The sequence below is a fragment of the Lepidochelys kempii genome, chromosome 2 (genome assembly GCF_965140265.1).
Source record: "Lepidochelys kempii isolate rLepKem1 chromosome 2, rLepKem1.hap2, whole genome shotgun sequence".
Lineage (NCBI taxonomy): Eukaryota > Metazoa > Chordata > Testudines > Cheloniidae > Lepidochelys > Lepidochelys kempii.
The window spans coordinates 92,055,275-92,073,543 of record NC_133257.1 but is presented as its reverse complement, the minus strand read 5'-3'; positions in this window follow the sequence as shown (position 1 = coordinate 92,073,543).

Below are 18,269 nucleotides of genomic sequence, written 5' to 3'. Positions count from 1 at the left end.
AACTGGCTGCCAGCGGGTGCTAAGCACACACCAATATTTTTCCATCTGTGCTCCAGCCCTGTGGCTGAAGACCCTTCTGCCACTGGAAGAGCTGCTTTTGTTGCCACATCCTCTGGTCAGCAGGCAAAGTCCAAAACCAAATTGACCAGCTTTGAGGGATGAAATACAGCCCAAACAGCCTCTGTGTATTTTCAATTGCCAACCCAGTGGCACGGAGCATTGTTCCGTTCATGTTGGCATAGGCGCCAACTTCTACTGGTGCTGGAGGATGCTGAACCCCCTTTTCCCCCGGCTCCGCCCTGCCCCCATTCCAACCCCTTCCCCAAATTCCCCGCCCCAACTCCGCCTCCTCCCTGCCCTTATTGGACTCCTTCCCCAAATCTCTGCCCCAGCCTTGCCTCCTCCCCTGGGTGCACTGTGTTCCCGCTCCTCCCTCCCGACCCCATATTGTTACACCACAAAACAGCTGTTTAGCAGCAGCAAGCGCTTGGAGCTAGGGGGAGAAGCGGGGATGCAGCGTGCTCAGGAGAAGTGGCAGAAGTGAGGTGAAGCGGGGGGGGGGGAAGGGGAGGAGAGCTTGGCTGCCGGTGGGTGCAGAGCACCCACGGAGTAGTCACCTATGCATGTTGGTCGACAGCAATTTGCAAATGGTGCTAGCCTGCCCAGAGAGGAAGCCTGGGGCTGTGATGGGGTGATCCACGCGCCACTAGTCTGGTGTCTCCTCCTGGCCGCTCTAGGGATTAGATCCACAAGGTAAACGCCTCTTCCCATGCCCTCACTCCCTCTCTCCTTTGGGTCTGCAGCCCGTCTCTCACTCCAGGAACTGCAGCATCCTCTTCATGACTCAGCCCTCTGACCAGGTCACTCAGCGTTCCCCCTTTCCAGGGTACAGTCCTTCACGTTCTCTGTCACTCCCACAGTGACCTTAGCAATCTTCCTTTTTACTGCCCCACCAGTGGCACTTCTAAAATTTTTGTAAATTTTTGAAAGAACAACCATAACGTTTTGTTCAGAGTTACAAATATTTCAGAGGTACAAACCACCTCCATTCCCGAGGTGTTCGTAATCTGAGGTTCTACTGTAACACATGAGCAGGAGAGCTGTCAGTAGCCAACATTTCAGTCACAGAGTTGTCATCAGGGTATTTTTTTTTAAAGGTTGTGGATTTTATTTTGTTTTTGAGTGCCTGAGGAGTTCTTAAATGGACAGTTGTGAAATTTGTAATTTAACATGTATGTAAATTATTATATGTGGGAGTCAAAAGTTAGGCTTTTAAATTTATATTTGAGATGTAGCATGATTTTAAAAGGTGCTGAGAATCTCTAAATCCTGGAGCCCTAAATATAGGTGTAGGAGACTAACCTTTAGATATCTACATTTGAAAATTTTGACCATTGACTAAGTCAGATTTGTTTGAATTTCTTTTACTGGCGCAAGCGGTGGATGGATTAGAAAGGACAAAACTTGTTTAGAATATTTTACAAAGTGTTTTGTGCTTTGTCTCTTTATATTTGTTCCTCATTAGTATGTGTTACTTTGTTAGCGAGCTCTTTATTACAGCCATTTTATATTTATTTATAACTCAGATTGGCCGCATTCTGAAACCGTTCTTTTCAACCGAAACTGCACGGCGGGACAGTCTGCTATCGCAGAATGGTGTACTCAGGTGCAGCATTCTTTACAGGCTGTAAGCGTTACCACCTGCCTAAACCTGGCAGTTGAGCTCCAGCTGGGAGTTGTCATGTAGGAACGTAAAAGGGCCAGGGGGAAGACAAAATGGTTCATCAAGGCCTAATTGTAAGTCAGATCTCCAAACATGCATTTTCCACTCTATGAATTCAAAATTAAAATACTAATGGGCATTCTTTGTGTTCATTCAACAATGTGTTCATTAGGTAGGTATGTACAAAGACTGTTCTCGTCAATGCTATTTGGCTCTAACATTAAAAGGGAAAAAAAAATCAGTTGGGGTTAGACTAGTCTTGAAATGCCTCCACCCCTTTTTTACCTTCCTTCCATGTTTGTTCTGCAAGGCTAGCGGTAGGTAACACTCATCCTGCCTAGAGCTGGTTTTCATTGTGAGTGTTCTGTCGCTAGTCAGAGCTGTCAGGTATGTCAGTCATGTAGTATTGTGATGGTGTCAGAGACACAATCAGAGAGATTAGGTGGACACAAAGAGCTGTGAATGAGGTGGTAATTGCGTTCAGGGGGAAAAAGAGTAAAAGAAAGAAACTTTCCTTTCTCACAAGATCCGTTAAAGAGTTGACAGCTAATATATTAAAGCTGAAACAAGATAATTGTGGTAAGAGATCTTTGTGTGTTCTCTGCAAAATGCAACCTGCTCACAATAAATATTCAAATGCTTATTTTGTGTTGTGAATACCAGATAACCATTTACAGTGGAATACAACCCTTTTCAGAAAGTTTAAATGTACTGCCAGGAATGTGTTAGGAACGATTATAAAACCCCGGAAGAATATTAGTGCTACACTGAAGCACATCTTATGAAAGCTTCTTTGCAAAGTTTTTCTTCAAATTAGATCTTGAGAGGAAAAAAATACTGAAAAACAAGTTATAGGCCAGATTCTGCTAGCCTTACTCACTGTGAGTCGTGCCTTACTCCATGAATAGGCCCACTGATTTGAGCGGGACTACTGATGGAAGAAGGTACTACTTAAATGGTAGACTGACACCCTTACTCATGTTGCATAGCTACTTGCTTCACAAGAAGTCTCCTTGAAATCAGCAGGACTACAGGTGGAGTAAGGCGTTATGCAACATGAGTCAGCATATCACAACTCAGCCTATAGAGAGTAAAAGTGAGTAAGGGCTTTTTTACATGGGGGTTTAAACTGGATTGATTAGAAGCACATTATTTAACTCGCAGTATATAAGCCGCACTAATAGCATACACAAGGGATAACTGTGCCTCTTTCAATTTACATAATTATGTACACATGGCAGGGGTTTGCCGTGTACTAAGCATGTGGCCTTCGCTAAGAGGATCCCGTGGTCCTTCGCTTCCCTGTTGAGCAGTGTGCATCCTGGAATTTTTCTTGCTCTGCACTGTGGAGCATAGCAGAAGCCAGACAGGTTCAATTTTTTTTAAAAAAACCCATGTTTCTGCTGTCTCTGCCTCTGTTATGGGTGTCCACCCAATACTTGCCCTGAAGGGGTTAATGGAGGCCAGATGGGCCAATTAACCTATTAGGCTGAAGACTGAGAGGAAAGCCCGGATTAGGGGAAGTCTGCCTGTGTGGGAATAAGAACAGGAGGACTTGTGGCACCTTAGAGACTAACAAATTTATTTGAGCATAAGCTTTCGTGAGCTACAGCTCACTTTATCGGATGCATTCAGTGGAAGAGTCGGGGTTTCTAATAAAGCCAGGGAGCTGACAACAGAAAGGGGGATGCAGGGAGTTTGCCTGGGAGAAGAGAGGCATTTTTGAGGGCTATAGGGAGAAGCAGACCATGGTTGCTTCCTGCGAAAAGGGAGTACAGAGGCCAGCAAACCCCAGAGATGGGGGAGGGCCAGGGTAGGAAGCAGCCCAGGGAGTAAGCAGCAAGGTTTGGGGTGGGGGACTAAGCAGACCTTGGCTGCATGTTGTAGGATCCCTGGGCTGGAACCCAGAGTAGAGGACAGGCCTGGGTTTACTTACCTACCACTGGGACTTTGACTTAATACAGCTTTGAAACTTTAGTAGACAGAAGAAAAATGCTGCTTTTAACTATCTTAATTTAAATGAAACAAGCACAGAAACAGTTTCCTCACCTTGTCAAATCTTTTTTTAATTTTTTTTTAAGTTGTTTATGTTTAACATGGTACTGTACAGTATTTGTTTTTTTGCGGGGGTATCTGCTGCTGCCTGATTGCATGCTTCCGGTTCCAAACGGGGTGTGTGGTTGCCTGGTCAGTTCCTAACTCTGAGGTTCTACTGTATGTTATTGAAATTCTTCTGCTGCATGTAAGGTGCAGTGTTGTCAAGTTTCATGATTTTCTCATGAGAATTGTTTTCCTTAAAGCCCCAAGTCCTAGAGTCAAGTGGAGATGTGATGATTTCAGCCTTCATTCTTAAAGAAAAAGTAAATTTCTAGCCCTCATAGCTGTGGAGAAAGCTTCAAAATGTGACACCAATGCACCCTAAAGTCTCAAAAAATATAAGGCAAACAAAAAGACCACCAAAATTATTACATGTACTTAATCTCATGATTTTAAAGCCAAGCTCATGATTTTTGAACATTTGCGGTTGGCAATACTGAAGGTGCTCAAGCTAGTATTATGGAATTCAGCACGGCATTACATTAAGCTTGTGAAATCCTTAAGGAATAGTTAAAATAAAAAATGCCTGTGTAAAAATGCACCTTATCCTTAAAGGGAACCGGCACACCTTCAGAAGACAAGCCTGGGAACTTACATTCATAACTCTGCTAGAAGCTAAAAACAATGGACTTGACTTAGACACTGGCTTTATGGCTTGTTACAACGATTTGTAACTCACTGCACTGCCAGCTAACCCTTAATTGCCAACTCCTTTTTTAGTGGTCTCTTACAGCGCTGTAAACCCCTTGTGTTTAACCATGTACCTCAACTTGTATTTATCTTAGGGCTGGTCTACAATAGAAAATTAGATCAACCCAGCTACCTCATTCAGGGGTGTGAAAAAGCCAATCTCAATTCCTACACAGAGTGTGCTAGGTTGACTAATTTTCGTCCGTCAACTTAGCTACCGCTTCTCAAGAAGGTGGATTACCTCCACTGACAAACGAACTTCTCCCATTGGTGTAGGTCGTGTCTACACTGAAGAGTGACAGCGGTGCAGCTGAAACTGTATCACTGTAGTGTTCCAAATGTAGACAAGCTCTTGGACACACTGATTTCCTTGCCCAGACTTGAAGGAGGGCTCTTTGAAGCTTGAAAGCTTGTACCTTCCACCAACAGAAGTTGGTCCAATAAAAGATATTACCTCACCTACCTTTTCTCTCCTTTTAACTCTATGCAGTCCTAGTGCATGCTGCAAGTAATATGTACATTTTATATATATATATATGTATATATGTATATATGTATATAGTACTATACAGCCAACTCTGCTATGGAATAGTGAACTGCACTCTGTTGTGGATCATGCATCAACAGATTTGTTGCTATATTCTGATATCAGAATCTTTATTAAGATGATGTGAAAGCTTGGAAGAACCCAGACCTACTTTTCAATCCCAAACTGAGTTTACAGGCTGCTAATTAGAATAAACATATCTTTACTTGTTAACTTGCAAATGTGGTTTGGAAGTCAGCAAGACCAGCACTAACCTCCACAATGAGATTTTTAGTCACTTACTGTTGCCTCACCAGGACTTTACACAAAACATATTAGACATCACCATAAGCAAATGGGCAGTACTCCCAAATATTCAGCATCTTACATAAAGATTTAAAGACATACACCATATTTACACAGACAGGGGAGTAAGTAGGCCATGAACTCTGCTCTGCCTTATTACTCTGAGTTTAATTTAAAACTTTAGAACAACGTAGCTGTTTTTGAAAACCAGAATATTCAGTTAAGGTTCCAGGAACAGCTCTGACTCTGTATCAAACGTCTGACCATTTTCATATCCACCAGAAAAAGACAGTTACCTTTCCATAACTGGTGATCTTCGAGATGTGTTGCTCATGTCATCCCTCATCAGGTGTGTGTGCTCACCACATGCACCGGTGCCGGACGTTTTTCCCTCAGCAGTATCCGTAGGGGAGTGGTATAAGGGGCACCACTGGCTCCCCCCACCCTCAGTTCCTTCTTGCCGGAAACTCTGACAGTGGGGAGGATGACGGGTTGTGGAATGGACTCAAGCAACACATCTCAAAGAACACCAGTTATGGAAAAGGTAACTGTCTTTTCTTAGAGTCCTTGCTCATGTCCATTCCACATTAGGTGACTCCCAACAGTTCCCATGGAGCGGGTAGAAGTTCACAGCTACGCGGATTGTAATACAGCTCTGCAAAACCCAGCATCCTCTCTGGCCTGCTGAGTGATGGTATAATGAGACATGAACGTGTGGACAGAGGACCATGTTGAGGCTCTACAGATGTCCTTGATGGGAATGTGTGCCAAAGGCGGCTGCTGGAGACGCCTGTGCTCTGGCCGATGATGAGCAGGACCTTTGCCAGCTCATAACAGGTTTTTATGGAAGAGGTGATCCAGTTGGAAATCCTCTGCAAAGAAACCAGAAGGCCCTTCATCCTATCCGCCCTAGTGATGAAGAGCTGGGTCGATTTACGGAAAGGCTTGGTACGCTCCAAATAAAAAAGCCAAGGCCCTCCAGACATCCAGTGTGTGCAGACGCCTCTCCTCAGCACTCTTGTGTGGCTTGGAATACAGTCAGGAATTCATCCTGGCTCACATGGAAGGAAGATACCACCTTCGGTAGGAAGGCTGGGTGGGGCCGCAGCTGAACCTTGTCCTTACAAAACTTTGTATAAGGCAGATGCAATGTCAAGGCCTTAATCTCTGAGACTCATCTTGCTGACGTCACAACAACCAGGAAAGCGACCTTCCAGGACAAGTAGGAATGGGAGCAGGAGCCCAGCAGCTCAAAAGGCAGGCTGGTGAGCCTGGAGAGGACTGGGTTAAGATCCCACTGCGGGACAGGGGCCTGTACCTGTGGGTAAAGCCTCTTGAGGCCCTTCAGGAACCTGACAGTCATGTCGTGAGAAAAGACCGTCTGACCTTGGATCGGCTGGTGGAATGCAGAGATGGCCGCAAGATGCACTCTAACGGAAGAATGCACCAGACCCTGGTTCCTGAGCTGTAGTAAGTAGTCCAAGATGGACTGCACTGAAGAACGTGAGGGAGAAATGCTGCCCTCCGACACCCAATGGGAAAACCTTGTCCACTTAGCCAGGTAAGTTAGTCTCATGGATGGCTTCCTACTTCCAAGGAGGAGCGTACCAAGCCTTTCCGTAAATCTGGATTGCCTCCAAGCAGGTATGCTCCTCCAGGTTCAACCATGAAGCATCCACGCAGAGAGGGGTAGAGACTCAAAGTTGGGGTGTAGGAGCCGACTGTGATCCTGTGACAGCAGGTTCGGGTGGTAGAGAAGGGGCCAGGGAGGGGCCACCAGCATGTTCATGACCATGCCAAACCAGTGCTGACGAGGTCACAAAGGAGTGATTACGATAACGTGTGCCTTGTCCCTCTTGGTCTTTACTAGGAGGGCCTGACTGACCAGGGGGATCAGAGGGAACGCGTACATCAGACCCTCGGCTCACGACAGGAGGAAGCCATCGGAGAGGGAGCCCTTGCTCAGGCTCTGCCGGGAGAAAAACCGATGGCACTTTCTGTTTTGGTTGGTGGCAAACAGACCTACCTGGGGACTTCCCCACCTCTGGAAGGTCATGCAGGCTACATCCGGATGGAGCGACCACTTGTGGGGAAAGAAGTCCCTGCTGAGATGATCTGCTAGGGCATTCCTGATGCCGGGGAGGTGACCAGCTTCCAGATGGATGCCGTGGTCAATGCAGAAGTCCCAGAGATGGAGTGCCTCTTGACAGAGAGCTGACGAGTGTGGTCCTCCTTCCCTGTTGATGTAGAACATAGAGGCCGTATTGTCTGTCAAGACTCTCACCACTGTGCCCAACAGGTACGGCAGGAAGACCCCGCAGGCCAACCGGACTGTTCTGAGCTCCTTTATGTTTATGTGTAACATTGTCTTCTCTGGGGTCCACATTCTCTGGTCTGGAGATGTCCGAGGTGCACCCCCTCCAACCGAGGTCTGAAGCATCTGACACTAGCTCGGCAGATGGAGCAGGACTGTTGAATGGGACGCCTTCCAGGACATTCTCACGATCGATCCACCACCACAGCAAGGAGAGAACTGCTGGAGGAATGGTTACTATCTTTTCCCAGTGGTCCCTGCATTGGGAATAGGTCGATGCCAGCCATTGCTGCAGGGGCTGCATGGGGAGCCTGGCATGGCGGACCACATATGTACAAGCTGCCACGTGGCCCAGCAGGTGCAGGCACACTCCGGCCTTTGTCAAGGGAAACGCAAACACTTCTACGATGAGGTCTGTGAGGGCCTGAAACCGGTCTAACAGCAGAAATGCTCTCGCCCGGGTCAAGTCAAGCACAGCCACAATGAATTCCATCCTTTGAACTGGAACTAATGTGGACTTTTCTTGGTTGATCAGTAGTTCCAAGGAGCGGCATGTGGCTTGCAGTATAGTGACGTCGTGTTGGAACCTGAGCCTTGGAGCTGCCTTTGACCAGTCAGTCGTCGAGGTACAGGTAAATCTGGATACCCCAATGCCTGAGGTAGGCCGCGACTACCGCCATACACTTGGTGAACACCCTTGGTGCTGTAGCCAGGCCAAATGGAAGGACTGCAAACTGGTAGTGGGCTGAGCCAACCGTAAAACAGAGAAAGCATCTGTGCCCTGGGAAGATTGCTACATGAAAGTATGCATCTTTCAGGTCGAGGGCGGCATACCAGTCTCCCGGATCCAGGGAGGGGATAATGGAGGCCAGGGAGACCATGCGAAAGTTTAGCTTCCTTAGATATCTGTTGAGGTCTCGCAGGTCCAGGATGGGACGCAGACCACCCGGGGCCTTTGGGATCAGAAAATACCGGGAATAGAAACACTTGTTCCAGTAAGAAGTTGGGACCTCCTCCCAGCTGCAAGATCCCCTGAACCTCCTGCTTGAGAAGTTTCTTGTGAGAAGGGTCCCTGAAGAGGGATAGGGAGAGGGGAGTGGAAATAAATTGGAGGGTGTAGCCATGCGCTATGGTACTGACGACCCAGCGGTCCTGTTATCGCCGACCATGCTGCAAGGAAAAAGGAAAGGCAGTTGCAAAAATGTGGGACAATTGGATCCAGGACACAGACTGGTAGATCTCCCCCAGCTGCACCTTCAGAATGACTTTTTAGCTCTTTGCTTGGAGCGGGTCGAGTCCGATTAGGCAGAGGGTTGGGGCAGGTGTCTTGTGCGCCGTCTGTAGCCCTTGGGCTTTTTGTGCGGCTGGTCCTGCTGGGGCTGGCTCCCTTGCCCCTGGGGAAGTTGCAGTTTGAACTGCTTATGTGCTGGGCCCAGAACATAGAGCCCCAGCGTTTTTAGGGTGGTTTGGGAGTCCTTCAGCCCGCGTAACTTCTTGTCAGTCTGCCCACAAACCGGGCCTGAATCGACTGCTGAGCCTCAGAGGACAACCCAGATAGGAGCAGCCAGGACGCTTGCTGCATGGAGATGGTGGATGCCATGGTGCAGGTGGTGGAGTCTGCAGCGTCCGATGCTGCTTTAAGGGCCGCTCTGGCAGCGGCCGTGCCCTCGTTGAGGATCGCCCAGAATTCTTTACAGGAACCTTCTGGCAGGGCATTCTCGAACTTGGCCGCGGCCACATATTAAAGTCGTAGTCACCTGAGACAGCTGCTGTGCCGATTGCTCACAGGCAAGGGCCGTGTAGCGGGGTGAGCACCCCGCTGCGGGAAGAAAGGGCTGCCCCAAGAAACTAATCAGGGGAAGGCAGATAGCAGCCAATCCAGGCCCAATAGGGCTGGTATAAAAAGGTCTGTGAGCTAGGAGACAGAGTCTCACTCCAGCCTTGGGGCGGGAAGGACCCGGCTGCCTGGGAGCACAGGGTACCTTCAACAGCGCAGTGCTGAGGAGCTCAGGCTTGGCGACCTCCCAGACTGAGGCCTGACAGGAAGCTTGAAGGAGGTACTGGGGCTGCAGGGAAAGGCAGCAGGTCCAACCCCCTAGCCAATGATGAGTGCAGTTTGTTCCTGAGTAAAAGGGGTTAGTTGAAGACTGGCAGCGGGTCCCTGAGGCGAGGTTAGCTCAGGGGAGTGGGAACACGCCGAGGTAAGGGGCACCGTGATCTGGGGGGATGTGGGGCCTATATGTGGTGGAGATAAAGGGACTGCAGAGGAGTAGGCAACAGAGGGCGAGACACTGACCCGAAGAGGGCGCTCCAGGGCTGAGAGCGCCAATTCCCGGACGACCAGCAGTAGGCACTGCGCCAGTGAGTCAGCAATTTGCTACAGGCCGTTTGCAGTGATCACAGGGCTTAAAGCCTGGGGATCCGGGGCATGCCCCATCCCCTGGCTAAGTCCCCAGTGAGACTAACAAAACTCTAACTACTGCTACTACGTACACTAACTTTACAAGAACTCTAGTTTGTATGAACGAAACCTAAACAATGCTAGTAAGAGCAGCGAACGTTCCATGCACCATCACTGGCGGCAAGAAGGAAATGAGGGTGGGGGTAGCTGGCGGCTCCCCTTATACCGTGCCATGCAGGTGCCACTCCAGAGGGTGCCAGAGCTGCTCCCCTATGGATACTGCTGAGGGAAAAACTTCTAGCACTGGTACATGTGGAATGGACATGAGCAAGCACTCAAAGAACTCTACTATTCAATTCAAACCTTACCTACATCTACAATAGTTGCTACAACCCCTCACATATTGCATGTAGAGATATAAAAACCATCTCCTGATTGCCTCATGTGAGCCACAAACATTCTTTTAGGTCTCCCCAAACATTCACAGCAAAGCATCAGCCTCTCACATCCTAACCCGTCACAGCTCAGAAATGGCACTCTGCGTCTACTATGAGGCAAAGAACCAACCTATTTCATTTGCCAGATTTATACCTAGAGAGAGAGAAACACAAAGCTGTAATTTAATTCTCCATAAAATTACACCTGTTTTTCTGGAGATCCAGGTCTTGATATGCATCTTTACCATGTCTTCAACATTAATTGGTTTCAGATGCCAGGGCAACACAATCTCCAAAACACACTGAAGGAGGTATGTGTAATGTATTGATTTGCAGTCAATGATGTGAAAATGTTCCAATGTTGAATAATGATGATATACCAGTGTTCTGATTAGATGGACCTAGAGCAAAGATACAGCCTCAGAATTAGTGAGGTAGTCAGCTTTAAAAAAAATGCATTTCTTTACTTTTCACCTAATATTTTACAAGTAATACCAAGGTTACTATAAATAACGAGATTAGAGGGGAAAGATTTTATCCACTGTGTCTACTTGATATGGTTTGACAGCACTTTGTGTAGTCAGTCTTCTCAGTTTGAGTTTCACCCAGCAATAGGGAAGAAAAATATTCTTTAGATAAAGGAAAGAAAAAAATGACATTAAATATGTAGGAGCTTATCATCTTATAGGCCAACCATTTTAAAGTCTTCATTTAAAATCTAAAGGCTTATCCAGATCTAAACCTTAACTTCCAAGCCTGGTCATCAGAGAGGCTGCACCAGTGACTAAAATCCCTTTGGAGGTGCTAGGCACTGTGTCGCTCATTAGTGATACTCCTTGATGAAAAGAATAGCTTGGAGAGGCCAGAACTCAAGTAATCAGTACACCAAATATACATACCCTAAACTTAGGCTAAATAAAAAAGCCCCAAGAGTAAAAATGCATGGAGAAGATCAGCTACCCAGTTTGTTGCACTGAGTGTAATATGTACTTATTTGCTTCATGGATAGGTGCCATGTGTCCTTATGGTGCAAACAACTCTCGGCCCTCAGAGACAAGAGTATGGGATCTGGAGGCCAGAGCTGCGGAATTTGCAGAGCAAAGGGAACATAGAAGAGACTTTCAAGGACATACTGGAGTGATCCCCCTTCCTGTCCGACAGCTCCTTAGCTGTTGAGGATGAAAGTCTCAGAACAGGAGAATATCAAACTGGAGTGGAGGAAAGTGATCCCATAGTTGGGACCTTCCTTCCCAATAATGTCATGATATCCCCTCGCACTGAGGCTAGTGCTCTGGGAGCAGGTACCCAGAAGAGACAGGAAATAGTGGGAGAGGGATTTAATTATTAGAAATATAGGTAGTGGAGTTTGTGATGACTGGTAGAATTGCATATAGTAAACTGCCTGTTGGGTACAAAGGTAATGGATCTCACAAGATGTCTAGGCAGTGCTGGGGTGGAGCTGATGATGTGGAACACATAAGTACCAATGACATATGGAAAAGTAGGAGAGAGGTCCCAGAGGCCACGTTTAGGCTGCTAGGTAAGAGATTAAAGTCCAGGATCCCCATGGTAGCATTCTCAGAAGTGCTTCCAGTTCTGGGGGTAGGAGCAGTGAGGCAGGCAGAACTACGAGTGGATGTAGGGTGACCAGACAGCAAGTGTGAAAAGTCAGGACAGGGCTGGGGGGGTAATAGGAGCCGATATAAGAAAAAGACCCAAAAATCAGGACTGTCCCTATAAAATTGGGACATCTGGTCACCCTAAGTGGATGAAATGGTATAGGGAGGAGGGATTTAGGTTTATTAGGAACTGGGGAACTTTTGTGGAAGGAGTGGCCTATAATGGATAAACTTCATCTAAACCAAAGTAGAACCAGACTATTGGCATGTAAAATTAAAAAGGTTGTAGAGGATGCCTAAGGACTGGGGGAAAGCCAACAGGTGTGGAGGAGCACACGGTTCAGACAGAGATGTGCCTTAGGCATGAGTTTATTAAAGGGGGAACTCTATATCATAATAAAGAGGACAGGAAAGAAATTGATAAAATACACATAAGAGCTAGTGAGGAACAGCCAAACTAAACCAGTGTTTCACAAATGCGGGAACCAGGCTCTTTTCTTGTGGCCAGAGCCTCCTAGGTGATGATGGGTGGGAAGTAACCCTCCACTATGGCCAGGTCTGGTCCCTGTCCCCTTCTGGAGCTACAAACACTGTCAGAGTAGGTGGCCAACTTGAGTTCTCCACCTTCCTGGGGCCAGCGGGGCTCAGGCTTCAGCCCTGTCGTGTGGCAACTGGCTCCATCCCCCAGCCACAGGGGCCCAGTCTCACCCCTTGTACGTTGCCCCCGGCCCCCGCTACCTCCTCCAGTCCCCATCTGTGCACCAGGGCCCTAGGCTCCCCTCCCCCATCTCCCCTGCCGCCTCGGTCCCCAGCCACCTCCCCATCCAGGCTTACTCAGTCCTGGCGAGCTGGGGGGCAAATTAAGTCTGTTGTGAAAAGTGATACTGAAGGAAAACATGCAAAGCACCTTATTTGTGTTTCTATTCTGTTTAGGTCCAGTAAAGAATAGAGACAGCTGTACATTATTTTTAATTGAGTCTGCAAAAAAACCCTACATAAATTAGTTACAATAATTTGGACATGGATATGTGCATATTTATTGGTTTTTCCTAAAGCTAATTAAGTATTTTAGGAAAAACTGTCAGAGCAGCCACCAGAAAGAGTTGGTGGTTGCACTCTGAGGCCACCCAAAAATTTGTTGCGAGAACCCCTGAACTAAACAGTGGTCCCATTTAAAAATAACATACGAAGGCAAGCAACCAAATATTGACAACGTGCATAAGTGCTTATATACAAGTGTGACACGCCTGCCTTGGACAGCCTCGTTCAGGGAGGAAGAGGAGGCTGGCACCCGCTGAGGGAACTCCTCCTCTCCTTCTGAGGCAACAGGATCCCACAGAGCTGGTTCCTGAAACTCGGCACTGGGCTTTGTACCAAAGTCCAGATTGGGTGCTGCCCAATGAGACAGAGGTGCCTTTCTCTCAGAAGCCAACTAATAGGAGCATCTAAAATGGGGCCCCGGAATTGGGGGAAACCCTCACTGGTTCCAAAAGGGCCATTGCATTGGCATAGGCCAGTGACCATTACGCCAAGCACTCAATGCCATTCCTGTGCCTGGGTCCACGGCTGGATAGGGATGACTGGAGGAGTAGCAGGGTCAACTCCTCAGATGACAGAGTACAACCCAACCTCCAATTCAGATGAGGAGGCCTCTCTCCGTTGACCATGGAGGCATGCTTCCCACCAGTGCCAGAGACTGGTGCTGAGGTGGGAAGCTTGTGGCATGGGCAGTTTCCCCTTCAATGGTACCGTGGAGCCTGAAACCAAACGGTAACAGGGGGCCACGTGCTCCCTCCTGCCTGCTGGCACTAATGTCACCGCCTTCTGTACTGCCAATGATCGACAGCAAAAGCAGATCTCCAGCAGCAGCAAACGCCTCTTACGTGGATGGCCCCGCAATATCACTGGTACCATGTTGTCCCTCACGGGCCAACAGCTCGTCTGGTACTGGATTCAACAGTGCCTGTGTACGGGCCACAGTCAACGGTGCTGATTGCTGCGATGTCGAGACAGAGGAGTGGCCTGACTTAGGTCACACCCTACTCTGCTCCCCATTCCTGGCTCTTTTTGGCATTCGGGGAACATCCCCTCTTGGGCAACTGCTTCTTGTGCCGCTTCCTTGGCACTGGGGATGGCAAACAGTGCCAGAATTCTCATACAATAGGAGACATGCTCCTTACCAATGCAGAGGTACTCAGTGTAGAGTCCGACCAGCTCAGCTCAGAGGAAGGTCACAGTGCCGCCTCCATAAGCAAAAACTTTAGCTTGGCCTCCCGGTCCTCCTTCATATGTGGCTTAAAATCCCTGCAAATCTGGCAGTGGTCCCTTACGTAAGCCTCATCCAAACACTTCAGGAAGCTGCAGTGTGGGTCACTCAGAAGCATGGCCTTGTTGAAGGAGGTACAGGAATGGAAGCCTGGTGACCAAAGCATGCCTCAGCACTGGAGGCAGACAAAACTCTGTTAATTAACAGAGAGATATATAAACTATACTGACTGAAAGAACTAAAAATCTATTTAGAACTACTAACTATAACAATGGAGAAAAACAAAGACCATTGAGAAGCTTGCCGTAGCAAGGGAACAGTTCCAGCGACTCTCACGGGCAGTAAGAAAAAAACTGATGATTGTGGGGTGGGCTGGGCTAGGCTAGGCTTTTATACTGGTACTATGAATGCACAGCACTAGATGGCATTCGAGCAGCCTTGACGAGTACCGATGAGGGAAAAATTTCCAGCGACTGTGTTTGGGGCGAGCACACACCTATAGTGGAACGAACACTTCAAGCAAGTACTTGAAGAACAGAATCATTTTGATAAGTCTTACAAATATGGTTGCAGCATTGTATTCTGAATCCCTCAAGCACATTTCCCATGATGCCCATCACAGTTGCTTGGAGAAGGGGCTTTTGGGAGATATCCCAATATAAGGCACTGTATTATAAAATGGAGTTAGGACCCCCAGCTCAACTAATGCAGCTGCAGTGCTTATGCGAAGTAACTTTTGTAGATGGAATCTGTTCAGCCAGACTGGATCTCAACGTCTCATCCAAGGGTTGCAATCAAAACATTTAAGACTGCTTGCAAAACTCAGGACTGCTGTTGAGTCCAGCCACCAGCTCTAAAAGGTCAAAGCCAACATTCTGTTGCCGTATTTCTTCAGGCATAGGGACCTACAAGACAAAAGAGTGAGTTGTCCTCGCACCCCAAAGCTGTGGCTACAATAGTGTTTTTCCATAAATAAAAGCTTCCTACCACTGAAGATCAACCAGAGGGACTGCTTATATAAACAGGGCTCCAAAGGCCTACTGGCATTTTAAGTACTGTTGTTCCACCCTATTAAGTTACCAGTAGCCACCATGTCATCTTAAAACTCCTATGGGCAGAGCTGAATTAGTTGTAGCAGTGGTGGGAAATTCTATGAGGAAAAAAGGTGTAAACAAAGCCTTTAAGAGGTAATTAGTCAGCTCAAGGTTGAGGCACAGCTGAAGGGCAGCATGAAGAAACTTGAACACATTACTGCATATGCCATGCTATTTCTGTGGCTAGAGAACTTCATTCTATAGGGTGCCAATTTAGCATCAATAGCAAAACCAAATTGCACCGAAGCAGCAAGGTATTATTTATTCGTAAATATTTTAGCCAGACCCTTATAAAACATGTATACAGATTGTTTTGATGTACTGTTATGTAAGTGTTCTAAGCAACTGAAATATTACATTGCTGTACAGTGACTCACCACCAGGTCAGGAAAAAATAATCTAGCCTTCATAACAAATAATTTGTTTTGGTTTTCCCTCCAGATTTTATAGTACAGCTCCCAAAAGGATAGTACATCAAAACCTTTGACAGATTTATATTCCTGAGTTTGAGTGCCATGTAATTAATCCTGTATAGCCCAGCAGGGGTATTTAGGTTTAATAATATCTTTATGATGCTTAAGGGAACTGCATACCTGGGATATAATTGTACTAGAGCTGTTAAGGGGCACTGTACTAGATATCTTCAGAGGGTTTTTTTCATATTCCAAATTTTTAGTCCCCAATTGTTGATATTTGCTCGCCCTTAAACTGCATATAGATGGGAGTCCCCCTCAATTTGAGATTTTGTATGTTTGTGTAAGTATCTTATGAAGGAGCCAATATCAATATAAGTGAAATTGCTGTGGGATTTAATGACAATTTTGGATTTAAGCTATATAATATTTGGAAAGTACAGTGATGGGCACTCTAAAAAACTCAAGACATTAACATAATTCACGTGAAAAATAAGTTTATTAAAAAGTATGAATTACAAATTTATTTCTGAATTAACTAAATTTAAAATAATCTGTATTTAGCAAATCATAATTAATGAAAAAAATAGAACATCTTTCTCCCTTATAAAAAGGTGCAGAAATATAAGCTAGAACATGATAAATTTAAGCATACAAAGTGATTTATCCTCATTTTAGAATGTTTAACAATGAATCTTTGTTTTCACAAGCACCTCAATTTAACTTACAAAAGATTTTACATAAAAGTAGCATCATAATGTACAAAAAATTAGTAAATTAGTAAGGAAAATATTACACCAATACTTCAATAATTTAGTCTGGATTATTAATAAAGCTGCTGTCCAATTACTCTTTTGCATGAGCTTCACCAAGTAATCGAATACCAAGACTGCCATATTTGTCTATGTGCACAACCAACAGACCTTCAAATCTGCCTGCTGACTTTGGCTTGAACTGGACTGGCAGGTTGATATAATGCTGGGATCTGTAAAAAGGAGATTAGTTATTAATGTCATTAATGCTACAAACCAAATCTTGCTAGGCATACAAATATTTTTCCAGTTTATTATGCTTTCTGAGAAGAGACCTGGAGATAGCCTTGAGTTATCTTTTTTAAAGTTCACACTACTGGTGTTAAGTGTTAGAAATATGAAGTTACAGCTGTCCTATCAGCCAGTCAAAATACTACAATACTTGGGTAGCTACTGTTGCTGGCTTATCTGAAGAAAAACTGTTCTCTATCTCTGCTATATTATTGACAGTTTGGAAGCCTTATTAAAAAGTAATAATATTGCCTGCTTTTAGTTTAGAAAGAATTTTGCAAACAAACTTCATATGTACGTCAATTGATCACTAAAACAGAAAATTTAATTTAAAAGGCATCATGTAGAAGCAATTCACATAATTAGACATTTTGCATCATCATCAAGACCTGGTTTACTACATAACATAAGCAAAGCAATAGGGATCTTGAAAAAAAATGAGGAATCAGAACTTGAATGTAGCAGTTTGATGTAAAACTCTTAAAAGATTAAATTCACAAAGTCACCATCTAGCAGTATAGACCATTCTTTACTCTCTTGAGTTTCATCTCTATCATCTGTGCAGTTTTCTCCCCTCATACACCCCCACAGCTGTCTGTGCTCTCATCCACTTAATCCTATGTCAGTCTAAACCCATTTCTTCCTTATTCTCACCTTTCACCTACCTTCTTCTCTACCAATTCAATCTTTCCCTTTGCATGGAAGCTCTTATGCTGCTCTTGTTCAAGCTATATTTCCCCCTCTCTAGTTAGGATGCTACAGAACACTAATGATTTTAGCATCCTATTGCTGAAATATTTTGATCCCCTCTAGAGAATCTCTGTTCATCAGTTAATTGTCCTAAAAGAGTCCAAATACCCTTTCTGCCTACATCTGCCGCTACAAGTACGTTTTGGTATAACCCCAGTTTACAAACAAAACAAAAAACACTTGATTCACTGAACTGTTTCAGAGGAACAGCCGTGTTAGTCTGTATTCGCAAAAAGAAAAGGAGTACTTGTGGCACCTTAGAGACTAACCAATTTATTTGAGCATGAGCTTTCGTGAGCTACAGCTCACTTCATCAGATGTTTACCGTGGAAACTGCAGCAGACTTTATATACACACAGAAATCATGAAACAATACCTCCTCCCACCCCACTGTCCTGCTGGTAATAGCTTATCTAAAGTGATCAACAGGTGGGCCATTTCCAGCACAAATCCAGGTTTTCTCACCCTCCACCCCCCCACACAAATTCACTCTCCTGCTGGTGCTAGCCCATCCAAAGTGACAACTCTTTACATAATCAAGTCGGGCTATTTCCTGCATAGATCAAGGTTTTCTCACATCCCCCCACCCC